Consider the following 22,592-nt stretch of genomic DNA (forward strand, 5'->3'; position numbering starts at 1 on the left):
ACAGGTTCTTGACACCCATATCTCCACACCCATGGCCTCATTTGCCACCATGCCACCACAACCTCCCACGCAACACACATGACAACCCCATGCCCTTACAGACTGGACAACTCCTCCCCTTCCTCTTCCCACTGCCAAGCTCTAGCGCCCGTTGTATTCTTGGAGACAACGGGCTTTGCCCCTAGTATTTAATAAAATCTATGAGGAAAATCTAGTATGCAAGGGGTCTGCGTTATTTTACAAAAGCACAGAGACCTTCAAAATTCTGATATAGTGTGGTTGGCACAGCCACAGTATCATTGCCAAAAAATGTCTGTTACAGAAAGTGGATCCAACCACAATACAGCTGCTACATCTTTCTTAATTCACGCAGTAAAAATTCTGGTACTGAGGGAGCAGTTGCTGCCAAAATAACGTTTTTAAAAAGTATGCACGCTCAATGAAATTGCCAATGGCCAATCAGCAGCCAATCACAAGGCCCCACCTACTTTCTAAACACTGTTGGTGGGCATCAGAAAAGATTTCAGCAGGCTCCACAGTACTCATGGACACCATATTGGGGAGCCCTGCAGCACGCTGTACTGATTTCCAGTGTCATCTGAGATTATAGTAAGTACTGGCAGTTGGGAAGAGCATACATTTTTCCTGTTTTCTTTCTCACAGATTTTTTTTTTTTTACTAGCAATGTCTCTTCAGGATATGTCAGCCAGATGGTTGAAATCATTATTCTACTGCTCGAAAAGAATGTATAAATAGACAGTATGCAAATGTAATTATTTACTTTTATTTATAGTATACCCTTCTTGTTGAATTTAGGCAACCTATAATGAATCAGGGATTATGTAATTGTGCTTCCTGGTTTGCTATATATGTGCTCCTGTGACCAGCTCTTAGTTCTCATTGGGGGAGGGGGATTATTAGGCTGCCTCCTTCCACAATAGCATATTAAACTAGCAGAAAAGCCTGTTGCATAAAAAATATAATGGGCTCTAGTGTCCACCACCAGGCTGTGGCTAGGCTGGCTGATTGAGGCTGGTTGAGGCAGGACAAATTTCGGTGGGTGCTCCTTGCCTCCCCCCCCTACCACCCAGGAAGCCCCCCCACCGAGATTGGCTACAGCGAGATTGGTTGGGGTGGGGGTGAGCTCAGGCAGGTGCTCCCCTCCTTTCCCACAGACATGGGCTGCCCTGCCAAGGCATTGCCAGGTCACAGCAAAGCTGGTCAGGGGGCTAGCTCAGGTGTGTGCTCATTGCCCCCTTTACCACCCACCCATGCGTGCAGCCCTGCTAAGGGCTGATGATGCTGCGGCAGGGCTCCTCAGGCAGACAATGCCTTACCTGACTGCCACCTCTTTCTGCAGCTGGAAGGCAGAGGAAAAGGAGGCAGTCGGGGACAACATGTACCTTACTTGATTGGTCCTCTGGGGTGCAATCAGGGAGGCGGAGGCAATTAGGGGCAGGCCATCCCCTGCTTGATTGGTGCTCCAAGGTACGTAACTCCCCAGGGGCCCAATCAGGTAGACAATGAATCCCAACTCCTCCCACCATCCTTCTCCATCTTTATTTATGGTACAGATGTGTCCTTCTTTGGATCAGGTGTATGACTTTAGACCTCACAAAGCAGAAATTCTTGATCTGTGTATATGTTCCAGTTTTCATCCCAGCAGTTACCTCAACATTTGGCCCAGAACACATCTGTCCAATCATTTCTAAATCAATAGTTCATTATATAAAATTATTCAATTAAATAAAATTTAATATTATTTTGCAAAAAAATGTTTAAATGGTTTGTAATTCGAACACTACTATTGTTCTTTCTAGTTTTTAAAACTGCACAACTATTCATAAGTACTTCTTGACAATAACATTAATGTGTCCAAAATCAAGCTTTGGGATCTTGGTGATTTCATCAACTCCTTGCATGTTTATAGTATATAAAATTTATATATAGTATAGTGTACCTATAAAATATCTCTTATGCCCCCTACGTCAAAAGCAATCTTTACTATGAAATAAATTCCAGTGATTTTTATTGAATATACTTCCAAGTATGTGAACTTTCTAGTCTGTACCTCTTAGAAGAGCTCAAGGCTCTAAGAGATAAGGGATTTAGTATCCAATTCTAATTAGAGCTACCATTTTCTAAGGACTATGTAACTCTCCTTAGACTCACACTGTTAAATGTAATGATAAGCATATCTTTAACCGCTCCTGTGGTATTAAATAAAAGGGTAAGGCCACCTGGGGAGGAGTTAGGGCGGGCCCTGTCCAGGATAGAAACTCAGAGGGCCCAATCAGGAGCCGCGTAGCTCAGTTTCTTGACACCCATATCTCCATACCCATGTCCTCATTTGTCACCACACTACTACAACTTTCCACACAACACACATTCAACCCCATGCCCTTTCAGACTGAACAATTCCTCCCTTTCCTCTTCCCACCGCTAAGCTCTAGCGCCCGTTGTATTCCAGGATACAACGGACTTTGCCCCTAGTTTCTAAAAAAAACTGGAAAGTCTTATGAGTAATTTCACAAACCAAAATAAACAATTAAAAAGCCTTCACAATTTTATGCTCAGGATCTTTCAGTTTTGTTTTTCTGTGCTTTTAAAGTTAAACATTGCACAATAGAGGAGGAAAATGACATTAGGCCAATACATTTGGTGGGGGGGAAGGAGGGACTGTTTTCAAACAACCTTGATTTGATCATTATTTTTAATCACACTCTCTCCCCAGTACATATAATTAAATTCAACATAGCTTTCCTATCTATAGCCAACAACCGCCTTAACTGGAGTATATCCATTGTGGATAGTTGCAATGGACAAAAAAAGAGAATACCATCTATTAATGCTATCACAAAAGCCATGTGAAGAAACAGCTCTGATGCTTTAGTGGCTTTCCATGCCTTCATACATTGTGATTGCATGTTATACGGAAACAAAGAAATAATTATCAAGATAAAAAAACATAAACACTTTGATCACTTTCATGTCCATAAAGTTGAACACATGAAGTTCCTGTATATAGAGGTTTCTGGCCTACCGAAATCAGTTCTGTTTATTCTTACATGCTTACGTATTCTGCTACATGCCTTACGTACCAATCTAGGGTCTCAGGCAGGGGCTTTTCATCAATCTGATATACTACAAGATCCTTAAAATTATTTATTAATTAAAAGTTTATAACCCTGTTCTTCGCTCCAGTCAGCCAGAGGTGCTAGAAGCTAAACCTGGGAACTTCTTTATGCAAAGCAGATGCTCTGGCACTTAACCACGGCCCTATGGCTGTTCTCCCCCAGAGGCAGAAGACATGAGTGTTTTCATCCCTTGGTTCAGGGAGAAAGGCTCACTTTTTTCGTCTTCCTGTTTCCTGAGTGAGTGTGCCTCTCGGTTCCAATTCTTTTCTGCCTCTGACCAGGGAGAGCACACTTCTAGCTTCACTAGCAGGCTTTACTAAAATATTTCTAACTTTTACAATTTATTCTCTCCCCCTCCCCATCTTTGTGCTTCTAGAAGAGTAATTGGTGGAATTTTTTCCCACTGTGATTACCCACTGTGTGCAGCGTCCACTTAGACCAATGGTTCTCAACCTTCCTAATGCCGTGACCCTTTAATACAGTTCCTCATGTTGTGGTGACCCCCAACCATAAAATTATGCAAGTGTTCTTTCACAGAAACTAAACTGAAACTGATCAATGACATGAAGATCCATTATTCATGATTGTATATAAATTGGGTTTTTTTTCTGGGGTTTCTCAATTTAGTTCTGCCTCTTGTCCCACCATGCCAATCTCGCTCTTTTCCGCTGCTCCAGATAGATGAAGGCTCTATCTTGATCTACTCCACAAGGCTGTTGTATGGATGAAATGGAAGAAGAGCAATGTCGGCCACTTTGGGACCCCCTTGGAGAAAAGGGCGTGGTACGATTTGGAAGAACGACAATTGATTCCAGGGGCACTTTTAAGACCAATAAAGATTTATTCAAGGTATGAGCTTTTGTGTGCAGGCACCTTACCTCAAAGAAAATTGATTTGGAGACATCAGTAAAGGGATGTGGGCCACTTTGGGTCCCCCTTGGAGAGAAGGGTGGGGGAGAAGCTAAGAAAACCCATGATTTTGGGGAGGCAATACAGGCGGAAATGAGAGCAGAGCCTCTCATCAAGTTTCAGCTGGGGTACGTGTCCAGCAGGGGCCACTTTCCAGCTTTGTCCTCGGGCCGTCCGGCTTCAGCAATCCACTCCCTGTCCAGCTGGGGCCACACCCAAAGCAGCACAGTGGGCATGCTAGTTGCCAGGGTGAGCACAATCAGCAAGGCAATCAGGTGGAGGTACAGCGATGCAGGGTGTGCTGTGGGATGAGAAGGGCGAGCTGCGGGAGCTGAATTGCTTCCTGCGTGCCTATGTGGGGTGGGTGTGGATGCTGGAGAAGAATGGGCACCTAGCGTGGGAGCTAACAGCATGGCACAAGCAAGAGTGGCAGCTTGTGGCGGAGGAGGAGGTGGCCAAGCTGTGAGTGGAGGTGGCCAAGTTGAACTAAGCCCTTGGCGAGGCAGCACTGGAGCAAGACATGTGGCGCGGTGAGTGGGCATGGCTGGAGAGGCTAGGCACACAGCTGCAGGAGCTGTCAGAATCATAGAATCATAGAATCATAGAGTTGGAAGGGGCCGTACAGGCCATCTAGTCCAACCCCCTGCTCAACGCAGGATTAGCCCTAAGCATCCTAAAGCATCCAAGAAAAGTGTGTATCCAACCTTTGCTTGAAGACTTCCAGTGAGGGGGCGCTCACCACCTCCTTAGGCAGCCTATTCCACTGCTGAACTACTCTGACTGTGAAAAACTTTTTCCTGATATCTAGCCTATATCGTTGTACTTGAAGTTTAAACCCATTACTGCGTGTCCTCTCCTCTGCAGCCAGCAGAAACAGCATCCTGCCCTCCTCCAAGTGACAACCTTTCAAATACTTAAAGAGGGCTATCATGTCCCCTCTCAACCTCCTTTTCTCCAGGCTGAACATTCCCAAGTCCCTCAACCTATCTTCATAGGGCTTGGTCCCTTGGCCCTAGATCATCTTCGTCGCTCTCCTCTGTACCCTTTCAATTTTATCTATGTCCTTCTTGAAGTGAGGCCTCCAGAACTGCACACAGTACTCCAGGTGTGGTCTGACCAGTGCCGTATACAATGGGACTATGACATCTTGTGATTTTGATGTGATGCCTCTGTTGATACAGCCCAAAATGGCATTTGCCTTTTTTACTGCTGCATCACACTGCCTGCTCATGTTTAGTTTACAATCCACAAGTACCCCAAGGTCTCGTTCACACACAGTGCTACCTAGAAGCGTATCCCCCATCCAGTAGGCATGCTTTTCATTTTTCTGACCCAGATGCAGAACTTTACACTTATCTTTATTAAATTGCATCTTGTTCTCATTTGCCCATTTTTCCATTGTGTTCAGATCTCGTTGAACTCTGTCTCTATCTTCCGGAGTATTTGCCAGTCCTCCCAATTTGGTGTCATCTGCAAACTTGATGAGTAGTCCCTCCACCCCCTCATCTAGATCATTAATAAATATGTTAAAAAGTACCGGGCCGAGCACCGAACCCTGAGGTACCCCGCTACTCACCTCTCTCCAGTCTGATGAAACACCATTGACAACAACTCTTTGAGTGCGGTTCTCTAACCCATTCCCTATCCACCTAACGATCTGAAAATCCAGATTGCAGTCCTTCAACTTATCCATCAGAACATCATGGGGAACCTTGTCAAAAGCTTTACTAAAATCCAAGTAAATGACATCAACCAAATTTCCCCGATCCAGCAAACCTGTTACTTGGTCAAAAAAGGAAACTAGGTTGGAGACAAATCCATGCTGACTTCCTTGGATCACCAAATTGTCCTCCAGATGTTTGCAGATCGCTCCCTTTAATATCTGCTCCATTATCTTCCCCACAACAGAGGTCAGACTCACTGGTCTGTAGTTTCCCGGGTCATCCTTCCTCCCTTTTTTGAAGATTGGAATAACGTTTGCTCTTTTCCAGTCCTCCGGGACATCTCCAGTCCTTAAAGAGGTCCCGAAGATGATGGACAAGGGCTGTGCAAGTTCTCTGGAAAGTTCTTTGAGTACTCTCGGGTGCATTTCATCTGGACCAGGGGATTTGAACTCATCCAGTGCAGCTAAATGCCTCTCGACAACCTCTCTGTCCATGTTAACCTGCCACCCAGACACTATCCTTTGGCTACAGCCATCTCTAGATGTGCCTAAACACTTTGACCTGTGGGAAAAAAACAGATGTAAAATAGGCACTAAGCCTTTCTGCTTTCTCTGCATCTTTCGTTAGAGTTTGTCCATCCGCACCCAACAGTGGACCTATTGCCTCCTTTACTTTGCGTTTGCTCCTCACATAACTGAAAAATCTTTTCTTGTTACAATGGGCTTCCCTGGCCAATCTTAGCTCACTCTCAGCTTTGGCCTTTCTGATGATTGATCTACAGTGCCTAGTAACCTGTAGGTACTCTTCTTTAGAGCTCTGTCCTTCCCTCCATTTCCTGAACATTTTCCTTTTCTTTCTTAGTTCCTCTTGAAGTTCTCTGTTCATCCAAATAGGCTTCTTAGAGCTCCTGCAGTGTTTTCGTCTTTCTGGGATAGTCATGGATTGAGCATGCAATAGCTCTTGTTTGAGTAGCGCCCACACTTCACATGCTCCCTTCCCTTCCAGCATTCTCGTCCATGGTATGACTCTCATCATGTCTCTGAGTTTATTAAAGTTTGCCCTACAAAAATCCAACATCCGCGTCTGGCTACAAGCTTCCTTGGCTCCCCATCTCAAAAGGAATTCTATGAGGACATGGTCACTTCCCCCTAGGGTCCCCACCTCCTTCACCTCATCCACCAACTCTTGCCTGTTGGTCAGTATTAAGTCCAGTATGGCTGAACCTCTTGTGGGTTCATCTACCATTTGATAAATGAAATTGTCAGCCAGGCAGGTCAGAAACTTGCATGACTGAGGACGCTTCGCAGAGTTTGTTTCCCAGCACACATCTGGGAAATTGAAGTCACCCATGATGACAAGGTCCTGCCGTTTGGATATTTTCTCAAGCTGCTCACAAAGTGCAGCATCCACATCCTCTCGTTGGTCAGGCGGTCGATAGCAGACACCAACCACCACACTGTTTGTTTTCCCCTCGCTTATTTTCACCCAGATGCTTTCCACTGTAGATATGCTCTCCTTCACTAGAATTTCCTGACAGGTAAGCCCTTTCCTCACATACAGTGCCACTCCTCCACCTCTTCGATCTATTCTGTTTTTTCTGAACAGTTCATATCCATCCACCATTACATTCCAGTCATGAGAATCATTCCACCAAGTTTCTGTGATGCCTACTAGATCATACCTTTCCATCAGCATGAGAAGTTCCAGCTCTTCCTTTTTATTGCCCATGCTTCAGGCGTTAGTATAAAGACATCTGAATCCTTTTACTTTTGGTTCCCTATGAGCTGGCCGTGCCGGTTGGGCTGCCTCCGATAGTTTTCCTGCCATACACTCCCTATGTTGATCGTCTCCTTCCCCTAGTGGCTTTAGTTTAAAGCTCTCCTGATGAATCTCCCCAGGTTCTTGCCAAACACATTCTTCCCCAGTTTCGATAAGTGCAGTCCATCAGGTGCTAGTAGGCCTTCCTCAAGAAAGCCTATCCCATGGTCCCAGAAACCAAATCTCTCCTGCCGGCACCAACTACGCAGCCCGTGATTCACCTCCATTATCTTCCTCTCCCGACGCATTCCTCTTCCCTTGACAGGCAAGATTGAAGAGAATACCACTTGTGCCCCCATTTGCTTGAGCTTCCTCCCCAGATCTTGATAGTCTTTTTTAATAGGAGCGATGGTATTCAGGGACATGTCATTCGTTCCCACATGGACCATCACAAATGGGTAGCGATCCGTAGATTTGAGGAGTTTGGGCAGCCTTTCTGAAACATCTTTAATTTTCGCCCCTGGCAAGCAACACACCTCTCGGGTTAGGGGGTCGGGCCCAGCCACATGGCGATCCATTCCTCTTAGCAGGGAGTCTCCAATTACCAGTACTCTCCTTTTTTTTCCCTTCTCAACTCCATTTCCTTCTGTCCCCGTGGCCTCTTCCCTTTGTCTTAGAGTTTGTTTTGGGACCTCTTCCCTTGTTGACCCTTGCACCTCCTCTGCAAGGGCCTGAAATCTATTCTGGAGCTCCAAAGGCCCCGAGAACTGTCTCGCCCTTCGCCGTTCAGTCTTTTTCCGAACTGTCTGCAGAGGCTCCCTATTGTGGTCAATCTCCTTATCCTCTTCAGGATAACTCCTTCCCTTTCTTACTTTGGGTCAGAGTAATAATTCTGTTTTCTAATCCCCTAATCCTTTCCTCCAAAAGTCTTACCAGCTTACACTTGGGGCAGCTGTAGTCCATCTCATCTTCTGGGAGGAAGGCAATCATGTCACACTCACTGCAGATGATGGGATGAGTGTCCTGGAGGTCCATTGTAATGTATAGGCAGTGGAAGTACTAGGGAAATATAATCTACTGATATAATCTACTGATTCTAATTGCTCAGCCAAGAGCCCAAAGGCTCGCGCCTCTGGTGAGGAGTAGCCCTTTTTAATCCTCCCAACAATTACCTTGCAATCACCTCACCCAGGCAGAACAATAGCCTCACCTGGTCAGCAGCAACTCTCCCCAGTAGCTCTCTCCACGTGCTCTCAGTTGTCTGAGCTGTTCTACTGCCGCCTGGAGACTGCACTGCGCTGGAGGCACTGCTGTAGCAGTTGGTGGCTGAGCGTGGGCCTTGCCTTAAAACCAACTCTTTTAGAGGAGCCTGAAGAGGAACCCAGCAAGCCCAAACGGCCCAAAGGAAAGTCTGATTTCTTTTTCTCCTGAGGAGACCTCTCTCAGAATCTTCCTTTTTGCCTGACTATTTTTAAATGCATTTTAGGAAAGAGTGTGTAAAGCCTATGGCAAAAAAACAATTCCCATCCTATGCAAAGAAATGTTATATCTTGCCTGACTATGTTGAGAAGTTCCTACAGGTTCCAGTTGTTTATGCTTTTGTGGTGGTGTTTTATATTCATATTCATACTCATATTTTCATAGAATCATAGAATCACAGAGTTGGAAGGGACCATACAGGCCATCTAGTCCAACCCCCTGCTCAACGCAGGATCAGCCCTAAGCATCCTAAAGCAGTGGTCCCCAACCTTTTTTTGGCTGGGGACCGGCAGGGCGATGGCCACGCCCGTGGCCACGCCCGTGCATCGCGCGTCGCCGCGCTCGTGCATCGCGCATGCGCGCCCGGGGCATGCATGCGCGCTGCGCGGCCAAAATCGCGCATGCGCGAAAGTGCCGGGCATGCGCACATGCGCGAAAGTGCTGCGCATGTGCGATTTCGGCCGCGCAGTGAGCATGTGCACAAGCACGCCCCGGCCGTGCATGCGGGATGCGCAGCGTGGCCCTTATTCCCTCTCCCCCCCTCCCGCAGTAAGAAGCTTCCCGGGCCACAAGCTTGCGGCCTGGGAAGTTTTTTACTGCGGGGGGGGGGGCGGGGAGAGGGAACCGCGGCCCAGCGCCCAGGCCTTCGTGGCCCGGCACCGGGCTGCGGACCGCAGGTTGGGGGCCACTGTCCTAAAGCATCCAAGAAAAATGTGTATCCAACCTTTGCTTGAAGAATGCCAGTGAGGGGGAGCTCACCACCTCCTTAGGCAGCCTATTCCACTGCTGAACTACTCTGACTGCAAAAAGTTTTATCCTGATATCTAGCCTATATCGTTGTACTTGTAGTTTAAACCCATTACTGCGTGTCCTTTCCTCTGCAGCCAATGGGAACAGCATCCTGCCCTCCTCCAAATGACAACCTTTCAAATTCTTAAAGAGAGCTATCATGCCCCCCTCAACCTCCTTTTCTCCAGGCTGAACATTCCCAAGTCCCTCAACCTATCTTCATAGGGCTTGGTCCCTTGGCCCCAGATCATCGTTGTTCTCCTCTGTACCCTTTCAATTTTATCTACGTCCTTCTTGAAGTGAGGCCTCCAGAACTGCACACAGTACTCCAGGTGTGGTCTGACCAGTGCCGTATACAATGGGACTATGACATCTTGTGATTTTGCCCTCCCCTGAAGACTCGGGGCGATTGTAAGCTCCAGGACTCCTTTTGGAGGATTGTTAAGGGTTGGTCAAGGATGCCATGGACAAAATGGCAGCATATGCATTGTGAAAGTCCCATGAGTCGGCATCCATGGCCCTGCATACATCCTCCATAGCTTCTACTGTTATGCATGTCACTAGGAAGCATGTCAATTCCTTTGCAATAAGAACAAGCACCTTCTTGTAGGAGGACATAGGATCCTAAAAGGCATATCTTTCACAGTGGATGCAACTCTCAATTCAGCGATATTTAATGCTTGCAACATTGACTCTTCCTCAGCTTCACACAGAGTCCTCTAGCTTCAAGCCTGGCAAGGTGACATTCAATCCAAATCCATTATGTCAGCATCCCCTTCCAGGGGGAGAAGTTCTTCGGGGAATCCTTGGACAAAATTCTAATGGATTCCAAAGAAAGAAGAGAGCCATGCCAAAGTTCATTAGAAAGAACAACAGGAGACTTTACTCCAATTACTCCTTTTGTAAAAACGGATCTTTCTCTAAGAATCATCAGGACAGGCCTGCGCCCAGTCTAGACAATCCTTTTGAAGGGGAGGTTTAAACTCCTGATTCTACAAACCAGAAGAAGCCCCCACCCAAACTGGGAACCAAGACTCTAGACTGATTCAAAGACATTTTCCAGAAGGCACTGGCTGCTTGGCTAGGGTTACTCACTGGAGGATGGTCTCTCCCCCCTCCCATGGCACAGCACTGGTTGCGTCAGCCTGGAACCCTAGGCTCAGAGATCATTCTTTGTGCTTCCCCTTGAAGAGAATTTTTTTGTTGTTTCAAGAACCAACATTCTGAAAAGTCCGAAGGGGATAACAAACAGTCAAATGACTGACTACAGCGGGGTTACGTTGTGGGACAGACTACAACATTTCCAATAAGTATGGTCCAACTATATGTCAGACAAGTGGGCCATCAAGGTAGTCACCATCGAGTTCCAATACCCCCCACCAACTTATATTCTTATGATCCCCCCCCCCCGGCAGCAAAACTGAAAAGCATCAAATAATTCTACAAGCTATAACCCACCTCCTTCAGATCAAAGCCATCAAGGAGGTGCCTCCTCAAGGGCAAGGACAAGGCTTCTACCTCATATTTTTCACAGTTCCCAAAAGGAACAGTGACTGGCAATCAATTCTGGATTTAAAGCCACTCAACTGTGCAGTCAAGTCCAAGGGGCTTTTTGCACGCCTTCAAAATAGCACAATGGTTGCCAATTGAAAACGCTACTGATTTGCTGTTATGCACAACGTCGTCGACAATCTGCCACACACCTGAAACCAATCTGCAAAAAGCGCTTCCTTGTAGCGCTTTCAGGGAAATCCCCAAAAGTGGATTCACCCTCCGGAAAGCGATACACTCCTGCAACCAATCTGCAACACTAGCGAAAAAGACCTGTGCGTTAACATTGTTGCGGTTTCTACAAAGTCCCTCCTCCTGGCTCTCTTCTCTGATCTTCCGGCGAAGCGATCGCCATTTTTTTTTCTCCGAGCGAGCGGGGATAAACGCACCAGCGAGCCTCTTTCAGTTTAGAGGCTTCCCCGGCTTCATTCCCTCCCCTTCAGTCACTAAGCACAAAGAACAGAGAAGCCCGTTTGCTGATGTATTTTCCCTTTATTTTTTACACATTCATTCAGCCGAAAATCGGGCCCGTGAGAGGGGGGGGGATTTTTTTTTTCACTCGGAGGGAGCGTGGCAACGATCAAACGACAGCTCAAACACACCAGGCAGCTGGATGGGTCTCTCCGTTGCAACAAATTAACACAGATTCGTTGCAATGGGTCTGTTTTTTTTTAAAAAAAAAAACCTTTCTTAAAGGGAAATGGGCTGTTTGGGAGCATGCTAACGGCTGCCCATTGGCTGCTTGACGGCCAGGGGCGGGACGAGCTCGGCAATAGCGCTTCCTTTCTAGCGATTTCTGCCGAGACCGGAAGCCTGTGGGAAACGCTACAAAACGCAACTGGATTCCACTACAAAGGCAGGTATGCATAACGACGAATTCCACTATTTTAAATGGCGATTTTTCATTCAGTGACCAATTTGCTACAAAGATCCCGGTGCGTAAAGCCCCCAAGTTCCGGATGGAAACTCTGATGTCCATCACTGAATCTATTCAAGCAGATGAATACCTAACTTCAATGGACTTACAGGAAACCTGCCTTCATGTGCCCATAAACCAGTCACACCATGAATTTCTAAGGTTCTGTGTAGACAGTCATCATTTTCAGTTCTGGGTGTTCCCATTTGGGCTTTCAAGGTCTCCACTCTTAAAATAATTGGGGCCATACTAAGATTCTATGCATCTAAGGGAGGATTTCTTATTGATCCAGCAATAAAACTATTCGTAACCAAGGCCTTACCCCATCTCCTTTATGGTATCGAAGTCTGGGGATGGAGGGATCATCTGATTTCTAGTTTGGAAGCGATTCAGAATCACTTCCTTAGATGTCTTTTGGCCTTACCTAAAGGAACTCCTGCCGCACATATGCGTGTAGAGTTAGGGCTTCCATCGATCAGGGCTCGAGTCCACTTAGCTTTGTTAAGATTTTGGGCAAAACATAGGAAAAACACTACCAATTCAATATTCAAGCAATGTATTGAACTAACCTTGAATACTGATCCTTTCCGACTTGCCAGTTATGATAAAATACAATCACGGTATTCCATCCCAGATGATTTATTAAGAGCACAAATTGATGGGTCTAATCTGAGAGACTGGATCTTTAATACTGATGCCATACTGGATAGACAAACAATAATAAAATCTAACTTTTCTCCTTTGTTTAAACTATTCAAAACAGCCCATTTATGTACAAAAACTTCAAATGGCGTTTGCTCAATAACGCTTGTGGCGTGGCAGCAGAAGGGGTCAGAAGGAGTTTGGGGGCGAGGGGGGTATGTAGCGGTGCGTGGGTGCGGGCATGTTTGCGTGTGGGTGCATGTGTGTCGTGGTAGAAGCGGGGGCAGGGTGGGAAGGGGTCTGGGGGTGAGGGGGGTAATTGAGGGGTGGGTGGGTGGGTGCTTGTTTGTGTGTGTGTGGGTGCGTGTGTGTTGCAGTGGAAGCGGCGTCGGCGTGGAAAGGGTTCTGGGGGAGAGGGGGGTATTTCGCGGTGGGTGGGAGCGTGAATGTGTGTGGATGAGTGTGTGTCTCGTAGGGAGGCGTGGCGTCGTGGGAAGGGGCTTGAGGGGGAGCGGGGTGGTTGTTGCTATGTGTGAGCATTGGGGTGGGCGGTCAAAGACGCGGTGTCCCTGCTCCTGTCCCGAGGGCAAGGGGAAGGTGCCGGGAGGACTCACCGTGTAGGAAGGCTGCCTGTCTTTCTGCACAGTGAGTCCCCTGGCGGGCAAGGCCGGGCCAAGCAGCCAATGGGGAGTCGCGCTTTGTGCGGCACCCCATTGGCTGCTTGGCCCTCAAGTAGCACTCTGAGTTTTTATCATGGACAGGGCCCACCCTAACTCCTCCCCAATAGCCCTTATGGGTTTATTTTATCCGCTCCACAGGAGCGGTTAAAGATAACAAGCAAATAAATGCATTCCATGTATCTCCTCTCTTAATGTATGCATACAGTACTTAATGGTAAATGGAACAGCCACAATGGCTGAAAATGTGAGCTGTATGCCACATTGTAGTGAACTGTATTTTTTCAAAAAAGAATGTAATTAAAAACTATGGGGACAAGCCTTCACTACTATCTCACAATGTGATGTGTATAAATTAAGACAGATGACTATTGAATATGGTTTGATATATACAAAACACAAGTTTGTGTCCACGGTGAATGTTTAAAAAAATATATAAATCCATTCATTTGAGTCTTCAGTTCCTAGTTTCAAAAATACCTTTCCTATGACTGCAAATGATATCCCACTATTGGAAGCTATATTGTATATGTTCTTTTAAAGCCTTTACTTATAACAATTCTTTTTCCAAACCAATATTATATAAGCATATGATTATTTTCTTCAGCTTTCCTTTTTTTAACAAGTTGAAATAATGGCACACTGTGTAAAGATATGTGGTATATATACGTGTGTTTAGATATAGATTTAGAATAGGCTGCCTATGGAGGTGGTGAGCTCCCCCTCACTGGCAGTCTTCAAGCAAAGGTTGGATACACACTTTTCTTGGATGCTTTAGGATGCTTAGGGCTAGTCCTGCGTTGAGCAGGGGGTTGGACTAGAAGGCCTGTATGGCCCCTTCCAACTCTACGATTCTATGATTCTATGATATGTGCCACACATTACATTTTCTACATAGAGATGGGATTTTGTGGTTTCCCCATTGCTGGTGCAGCAGCAGATTAAGCACGGCAGCAATGAGGCTTCCACATGGCAGCTTCCCAATAGTTCCTTACTCCAATCCCACAGAAGTGATCCACTCTCCCAATGGCCAAACAGGCTTTTGCACAAAATAGCATTATTTTAATACTAGAATTAAAGCCCATTGTAGCTGATACAATTGGTGCTAGCAGGGCGGAGAGGGGAAATACCAAAGAGAGCGGGAGGTAAAAAGGAAGTGATTAAAATAGAAAGAGCTTGGCATTGGGAAGAGTAAGGGGAGGGGTTGTCCAGTCTGTAAGGGCATGAGGTTGAATATGATTTGTGTGTGGGAGGGGGGTGGGGGGGTTGTGGTGGGGTGGTGACAAATCAGGCTGTGGGTGTGGAGAGATGGGTGTCAAAAACCCATGCTTTGGAATGTTAATTGACTGTGGGAGAGGATGTCGTCAGATATGTGATGGGAAAATCAGACTGGGAGATTACATGGCAACCAATTCCTCCCAGTTCTGTGGCCCTATGCCTTCTGTATACATTTTTTTCCTATTGATATAATGTTATGTGCCCACATGCTTTGATCACTGTTGCCGCTTAGAAGAAGAGATGGATTTTTGTACCCTGCTGTTTACTACCCAAAGGAGTCTCAAAGCAGTTTACAATCGCCTTTCCTTCCTCTCCTCATAACAAACTCCCTGTGAGAGAGGTGGGGTAGAGAGAGCGCTAGCTCATAGTTAGTGCCTCACTTGGAGGGTGGCAACCCTGAGATAAGGTCTCTCTGTGCAACTGCAGTCCCTGTCATAGAACCTGCTACATCTATCATTATAACAGTATAATAATGTTATTCTAGTGCCAATCTTAAAAACAAACAAACAAAAATAAAACAACCCAGTGGGGTGGGGTGGGGAGCGAATACCTGACACAGAGACAAAGTCAGGGGGAAATCCGAATTCCCCTCCCTCACATTCATATACACACATACGCACAGAGCAGCCAGTGTGTTATAGTGATTAAAATATTGGACTAGGATCAGGGAAACTCAGGCTTAAATCACCACTGTGCCATGCAAGTTCACTAGGTGATCTTGGCACAACATTCCTCACAGGGTTGTTGTGATGATAAAATGGAGGAGAGGATAAATATGTAAGCTGTTTTTGGTCCTCATTGGGGGGAATGGCTGGATGTAAATATAAACATAGTAATATAAAATAAGTAAAATAAATACTGAGAAAAGCTGGGGAAATCACTGGAGGTACACAAATGAGCCACAATACCGTGGGGAAGCTGGTACATAAACAGCTTACCCAAAACATTGAACTCAGGACAGAACACATGCCATAGTGATAAATAACTAACATCTTTAAACCGCCCGTGGTGCCACGGGCGCCACGGACTATATAAAAGGCTAAGCCGTTCTGAGGCGGGATGTGTCCGTGATGAGGAAGGGTCCGAATTGGACCCTTCCTCAAGACAGACAATCGGAGGGACCAATCGGCAGGCGCTTCGTGCCTGCCGATTGGTCCCTCTGATTCCCAGCCTCAGCAACTGCGAGCCGCGCGCAGCGCGGCTCGCAGTTGCTCCCGGCCTGATGCGGCGAGAGGCGCGAAGCGCCTCTCGCCGCGTCAGCCTGCTGCCCGAGGGAGTCCCCGGCAGTCGCGCGGAGCGCGGCTGCCAGGGACTCCCTGCCCCTTGCGAGCCCCTTGCCCCCGACCTGATCAATTGGGAGGCGCTTGGACCCTGCAGCCCGCCGCCATTACCGCGCTTCCAATCAACAGCGCAGGTCGCCTCCTGCCGCCGTGACTGTGCCGCCTGTCCCATGCAGCCATCGCAGCCGCCGCCCGCCGCGCCCCCGGCCCCGCCGCGCACTCCAGCCACCCGTCGGCACCTGCATCCTGCTCTACACACCGCCCGCTTCCACTGGCAGCTGCCACTCCACCGCACCAGCTCCAGAGACCCAGGTAGCCCTGCCCCTTGCAAGCCCCTTGCCCCCGAACTGATCAATTGGGAGGCGCGAAACGCCTCCCGATCCGCCCACCTCCACCTTCGCTTCGACCCTGCAGCCCGCCGCCATTACCGCGCTTCCAATCAACTGCGCATGTCGCTGCCTGCCCGCGGGGAAAGGAGGACCCAGCCGCCGGTCCCATCGCAGCCGCCGCCCGCCGCGCCCCCAATTGGTCCCTCACAGCAGGACTGACTAATCGGGAGGCGCTCAGCGCCGCCATTTCCTCGATGGCGCTCCGCCCACCCAGTCGTGCCCTTGCGCCGCGCCCTGCGACGCCCAGCCGCCGCACCGCTGCCGGAGCCTCAGCCATGCCTGCAGCCAGCCCACATGGCCGAGAGCCCCCCGCGCCGCCACCTGCCGCGGCCGCACCTGGACGAAACCGCCATTGCACCACCGGCCTCTGTCCCGCACGCTTACGGGCATGCCGCGCCACGCCCCTATCGCATACTGTGCTGTCGGCAGGCCGCGTCCCCGCTGCGCCGAGGAAGTGAGCTCCAACGACACACCAACCCCGTTCTCTACAGCTCGCCGTGATTCCTCTCCCCATGAGACGGCTGCTTAGGGCTTCCCATTGCTGCGTTTGCAGCGAGAGCAGGTAACTTTACATGGCGAAAACAAACTGCTAACGCGGGACCCCCCCCCCCAGAACAAAAAGACGTCTTCGCTCCCGTTAGACTCTGCTGCGGTTCTGTCTACTTGGCAACAAAGTCAAGACCACGGAGAGGGCAGGGACTTCGGTGGAGCCTGCACATCTTCAGGGATTCACACACGCAAGTTCACAAGCACCTTGAAAACAACACAGTCTGCAGCCCCAGGTACCTAGCGCCGTGGGGGGGGGGGCCATGAGCCACGCCACACCCGACTCAACTCGCCGCTTGCACACTCGCCCGCTCACCAACTCCAATGGCCGCCCCGCCCCTGCTCGCACCGAATCCCCGCTAGCGCCCGCTGCATTAAACCTGCAGCGGGCTTATTTACTAGTATTTCTATATTTTGGGAGTATTTTCCATATTCACAGGCAGATTTTGTTATTTGAACAATCAGAAATGAAAAGACATCTTGTTTATGTAAGTGCTGCAATGAAACTCTGAATTTACCAAGATGGCACCCCACTGGAAACTGAATCTATAATTGCAAAGAGAGCCTTTTAAATATGATGTAGTTTTCTCATTACCCATCTGGTTATTTTGTGAACATAAAATCCTATGACTGCTCAGACATTTTAGTATACTTTAGATTCACATTTTGTACTCTAATATTAGGTAGCAGTCAGTGTCAATGGGTCTAGGCCTGTCAACCGTTCTACACAACCAGTACTAAGCTAACTTTGGAGACATAGAAATCACAGAATCACAGAGTTCGAAGGGGCCATACAGGCCATCTAGTCCAACCCCCTGCTCAACGCAGGATCAGCCCAAAGCATCCTCAAGCATCCAAGAAAAGTGTGTAGCCAACCTTTGCTTGAAGACTGCCAGTGAGGGGGAGCTCACCACCTCCTTCGGCAGCCTATTCCACTGCTGAACTACTCTGACTGTGAAATTTTTATCCTGATAAAGCCTATATCATTGTACTTATAATTTTAACTCATTACTGCGCATCCTTTCCTCTGCAACCAACGAAAACAGCATCCTGACCTCCTCAAAGTGACAAACTTTCAAATACTTAAAGAGGGCTATCATGTTCCCTCTCAACCTCCCTTTCTCCAGGCTGAACATTCCCAACTCCCTCAACCTATCTTCATAGGGCTTGGTCCCTTGGCCCCAGATCATCTTCGTCGCCCTCCTCTGTACCCTTTCAATTTTATCTACGCCCTTCTTGAAGTGAGGCCTCCAGAACTGCACACAGTACTCCATGTGTGGTCAGACCAGTGCCATATACAATGGGACTATGACATCTTCTGATTTTGATGCGATACCCCTGTTGATACAGCCCAAAATGGCATTCGCCTTTTTTACCGCTGCATCACACTGCCTGCTCATGTTTAGTTTACAATCCACAAGTACCCCAAGGTCTCGTTCACACACAGTGCTATCTAGAAGCGTACCAGTAGGCATGCTTTTCATTTTTCTGACCCAGATGCAGAACTTTACACTTATGTTTATTCAATTGCATCTTGTTCTCATTTGCCCATTTTTCCATTGTGTTCAGATCTCGTTGAACTCTGTCTCAATCTTCTGGAGTATTTGCCAGTCCTCCCAATTTGGTGTATCTGCAAACTTGATGAGTAGTCCCTGTACCCCCTCATCTAGATCAGGGGTAGTCAAACTGCGGCCCTACAGATGCCCATGTACTAAAATTCCCATGAATTCCCTGTGTTCACTGGCAGGGCCTCATGGGAATTGTAGTCCATGGATATCTGGAGGTCCGCAGTTTGACTACCCCTGATCTAGATCATAAACAAATATGTTTAAATGTACCAGACCGCGCACTAAGCCCTGAAATACCCCACTACTCACCTATCTCCAGTCTGATGAAACACCATTGACATCAACTCTTTGAGTGCGGTTCTCTAACCAATTCCCTATCCACCTAACTATCCAGATTGCAGTCCTTCAATTCATCCATCAGAACATCATGGGGAACCTTATCAAAAGCTTAACTAAAATCCAAGAAAACGACATCAACTGAATTTCAACGATCCAGCAAACCTGTTACTTGGTCAAAAAAGGAAACCAGGTTGGTCTGACAGGACATGTTGGAGTCAAATCCATTCTGACTTCCTTGGATAACCAAATTGCACTCCAGATGTTTGCAGATCGCTCCCTTTAATATCTGCTCCATTATCTTCCCCACAACAGAGGTCAGACTCACTGGTCTGTAGTTTCCTGGGTCATCCTTCCTCCCTTTTTTGAAGATCGGAATAACGTTTGCTCTCTTCCAGTCCTCCAGGACATCTCCAGTCTTTAAAGAGGTCCCAAAGATGATGGACAAGGGTTGAGCAAGTTCTCTGGAAAGTTCTTTGAGCACTCTTGGGTGCATTTCATCCGGACCAAGGGATTTGAACTCATCCAGTGCAGCTAAATGCCTCTCGACAACTTCTCTGTCCATGTCAACTTGTCACCCAGACACTATCACTTGGCTATTGCCATCTCTAGATGTCCCTAAACGCTTTGACCTGTGGGAAAAACAGATGAAAATAGGCGCTGAGCCTTTCTGCTTTCTCTGTCCATCCACACCCAACAGTCCATCCACACCCATACCGTTATGGTATGTCCATCCACACCCAACAGTGGGCCTATTGCCTCCTTTACGTTTGCTCCTCACATAACTGAAAAATCTTTTCTTGTTACAATGAGCTTCCCTGGCCAATCTTAGCTCACTCTCAGCTTTGGCCTTTCTGATGATTGATCTACAGTGCCTAGTAACCTGTAGGTACTCTTCTTTAGAGCTCTGTCCTTCCCTCCATTTCCTGAACATTTTCCTTTTCTTTCTTAGTTCCTCTTGAAGTTCTCTGTTCATCCAAATAGGCTTCTTAGAGCTCCTGCAGTGTTTTCGTCTTTCTGGGATAGTCATGGATTGAGCATGCAACAGCTCTTGTTTGAGTAGCACCCACCCTTCACATGCTCCCTTCCCTTCCAGCATTCGTGTCCATGGTATGACACTCATCATGTCTCTGAGTTTATTAAAGTTTGCCCTACGAAAATCCAGCATCCGCGTCTGGCTACAAGCTTCCTTGTCCCCCCATCTCAAAAGGAATTATATCACAACATGGTCATTTCCCCCTAGGGTCCCCACCTCCTTCACCCCATCCACCAACTCTTGCCTGTTGGTCAGTATTAAGTGCAGTATGGCTGAACCTCTTTTGGGTTCATCTACCATTTGTTAAATGAAATTGTCAGCCAGGCAGGTCAGAAAGTTGAACGACTAAGGACGCTTCGCAGAGTTTGTTTCCCAGCACACATCCAGGAAATTGAAGTCATCCATGATTACAAGGTCCTGCCACTTGGATATATTCCCAAGCTGCACACAAAGTGCAGCATCCAGATCCTCTCATTGGTCAGGTGGTCGGTAGCAGACACCAACCACCAGACTGTTTGATTTTCCCTCTCTTATTTTCACCTAGATGCTTTCCACTGGAGATTTACTCTCCTTCACTAGAATTTTCTGACAGGTAACCCCTTTCCTCACATAAAGTGCCACTCCTCCACCTCTTTGATCTGTTCTGTTTTTTCTGAACAGTTCATATCCTTCCACTATTACATTCCAGTCATGAGAATCATTCCACCAAGTTTCTTTGATGCCTACTAGATCATACCTTTCCATCAGCATGAGAAGTTCCAGCTCTTCCTTCTTATTGCCCAGGCTTTGGGCGTTAGTATAAAGGCATCTGAATCCTTTTGCTCTCTTCCAGTCCTCCAGGACATCTTCGATAGGCACACTTGGGCTGTCACATCACCATCTAAACTGGCAATGGAAGAAATTTGGAACATTTAAGAATTCCCTAGGCAAATCATCAGTTTTAAATAAAAGAATTGTGCTTGAAGGAGCTGGGAGAAGGAAAGCATTATCTCAGGAGCTGACTCAGGAATAGACTGCTAGCTCCGCCCTCTGCTGAGTAGGCCTTTGTGCTATAAAAGGCTCTTCCTTGCCAGTGGAAGGCAGTGCTTGGAGGAGCTGGGAGAAGGAGAGCATTATCTCAGGAGCTGACTGAGGAGCTGACTGCTAGCTCCGCCCTCTGCTGAGTAAGACTTTGTGCTTTAAAAGGCTCTTCCTTGCCAGAGTAAGGCAGTGCTTGGAGGAGCTGGGAGAAAGAGAGCATTATCCCAGGGGCTGATTCAGGAGCTGACTGCTAGCTCCGCCCTCTGCTGAGTAAACCTTTGTGCTATAAAAGGCTCTTGCTTGCCAGAGGCAATACTATACAAACCCAAAGGACTCCTGGGGTCTGGATCAAACCAGAATACTCTGTAAGGAGCCAAAAGCAAGAGCTAAAGGACTCTTGGCTGTTGGCTTTTTGCCTGAGGATCAAGATTCAATGAAGTGTAGGACTGTGGAGCAGTTCAGATGAATAAAGTGGCATGAAGACTGAAGAAGGTTGCGTAATGACATGTACCATCTGTGGAATGTCTGTCTTTTTACCTCAGAGGGACAATTTCTACAAATGCACAAGTGCAAATTAGTGGCTCTGCTGGGGAAGGTCCAGGGATTAGAGAAACGATTGAGAATGGAAATCTATGAAAACAAAATCAGGAGCACCTAATACAGGAGGGCAATAATTGTTAGAATGTTACCCATAGGAGTAGAAGAATAAGGAGAAGGTCTGACCCACTGATGCTCAGCAATCGGTTCCATGATCTGCCTGAAAAGGTTGATTCAGGAACACAGGAGAACAAGGCCCATGAAGAACAAGGCCCAACATAGACCAGGAAAAAAGTCACAGGCCCACACAGGTGAGAGTTCTAGGTCTTCTCCCCCGCAGACCCCACAAACGTCAGGAAACACTTCACAGTCCCCCCTAAGAAAGAGTGCTCCCAAGGATACAAATAAATGGGGACTGGGAATTGGGGATTCCTTGCTAATGCATATCCAGGTGTAGTTTAGTTTGACAATTTGACAACTTAATCCAAGTGTGGATTATGTCTACTGTGGATTATGTCTACTGTGGATTATACTGTTAAACAACTTCAGTGTTTAACAGTATAGTCCTCAACTGACTTACAACCTTCTAAATGCTTGGTCTTTCATGCACTTAGAACGTGTAAGTCTGTTTAGGACATAAGTGGGTAGTCATGTTGATCTCAAGTAGCACAACAAAATTTGAGTCCAATAGTACCTTTAAGTCCAACAATGATTTATTCAGAAAAAAATGGAACAAGGATCATGAGAGTACAGATATAGAGCAAAGGTAAATTAGTGGCAAATTAGTAAACTGTGTCAAAATACCCTAATTATGCCATGTGATGATTCTTTGCTAAAACAGCTAATCAGTCCTTTTGAGTTCAGTTGTAGTACACAAAATCATGGGAGAAATAAAATTGTCAAGGTTAGTAATTAATGGCAGACACTTTCCCAGTTGAAAAAAAGAAATAGTTCTTTGCTCCATCCGTCTACACCAGGGGTAGTCAAACTGCGGCCCTCCAGATGTCCATGGACTACAATTCCCAGGAGCCCCCTGCCAGCAAATGCTGGCAGGGGGCTCCTGGGAATTGTAGTCCATGG

The 22,592-nt window shown here is 47.2% G+C and overlaps 1 long non-coding RNA gene across 7 annotated transcripts in view; it reads right to left on the reverse strand.

Moving 5' to 3' along the window:
* The window catches only part of LOC143832269 (uncharacterized), a 262,139-nt gene that overhangs the window by 91,663 nt on the left and 147,884 nt on the right, over window positions 1-22,592 (reverse strand). For 3 of the 7 annotated variants that reach the window (XR_013229175.1, XR_013229172.1, XR_013229173.1), the window contains exons 2-3: window positions 20,692-20,840; window positions 19,248-19,551 (exon numbers count right to left, since the gene is read on the reverse strand). The exons of 1 other annotated variant lie outside the window; for it this stretch is intronic. This is a non-coding gene — a long non-coding RNA (uncharacterized LOC143832269). The remainder of the gene's footprint in view (window positions 1-19,247; window positions 19,552-20,691; window positions 20,841-22,592) is intronic. 3 more of the 7 variants (XR_013229170.1, XR_013229169.1, XR_013229171.1) reach the window with 2 other exon arrangements.

The sequence above is a fragment of the Paroedura picta genome, chromosome 3, assembly GCF_049243985.1.
Source record: "Paroedura picta isolate Pp20150507F chromosome 3, Ppicta_v3.0, whole genome shotgun sequence".
Classification (NCBI taxonomy): Eukaryota; Metazoa; Chordata; class Lepidosauria; order Squamata; family Gekkonidae; genus Paroedura; species Paroedura picta.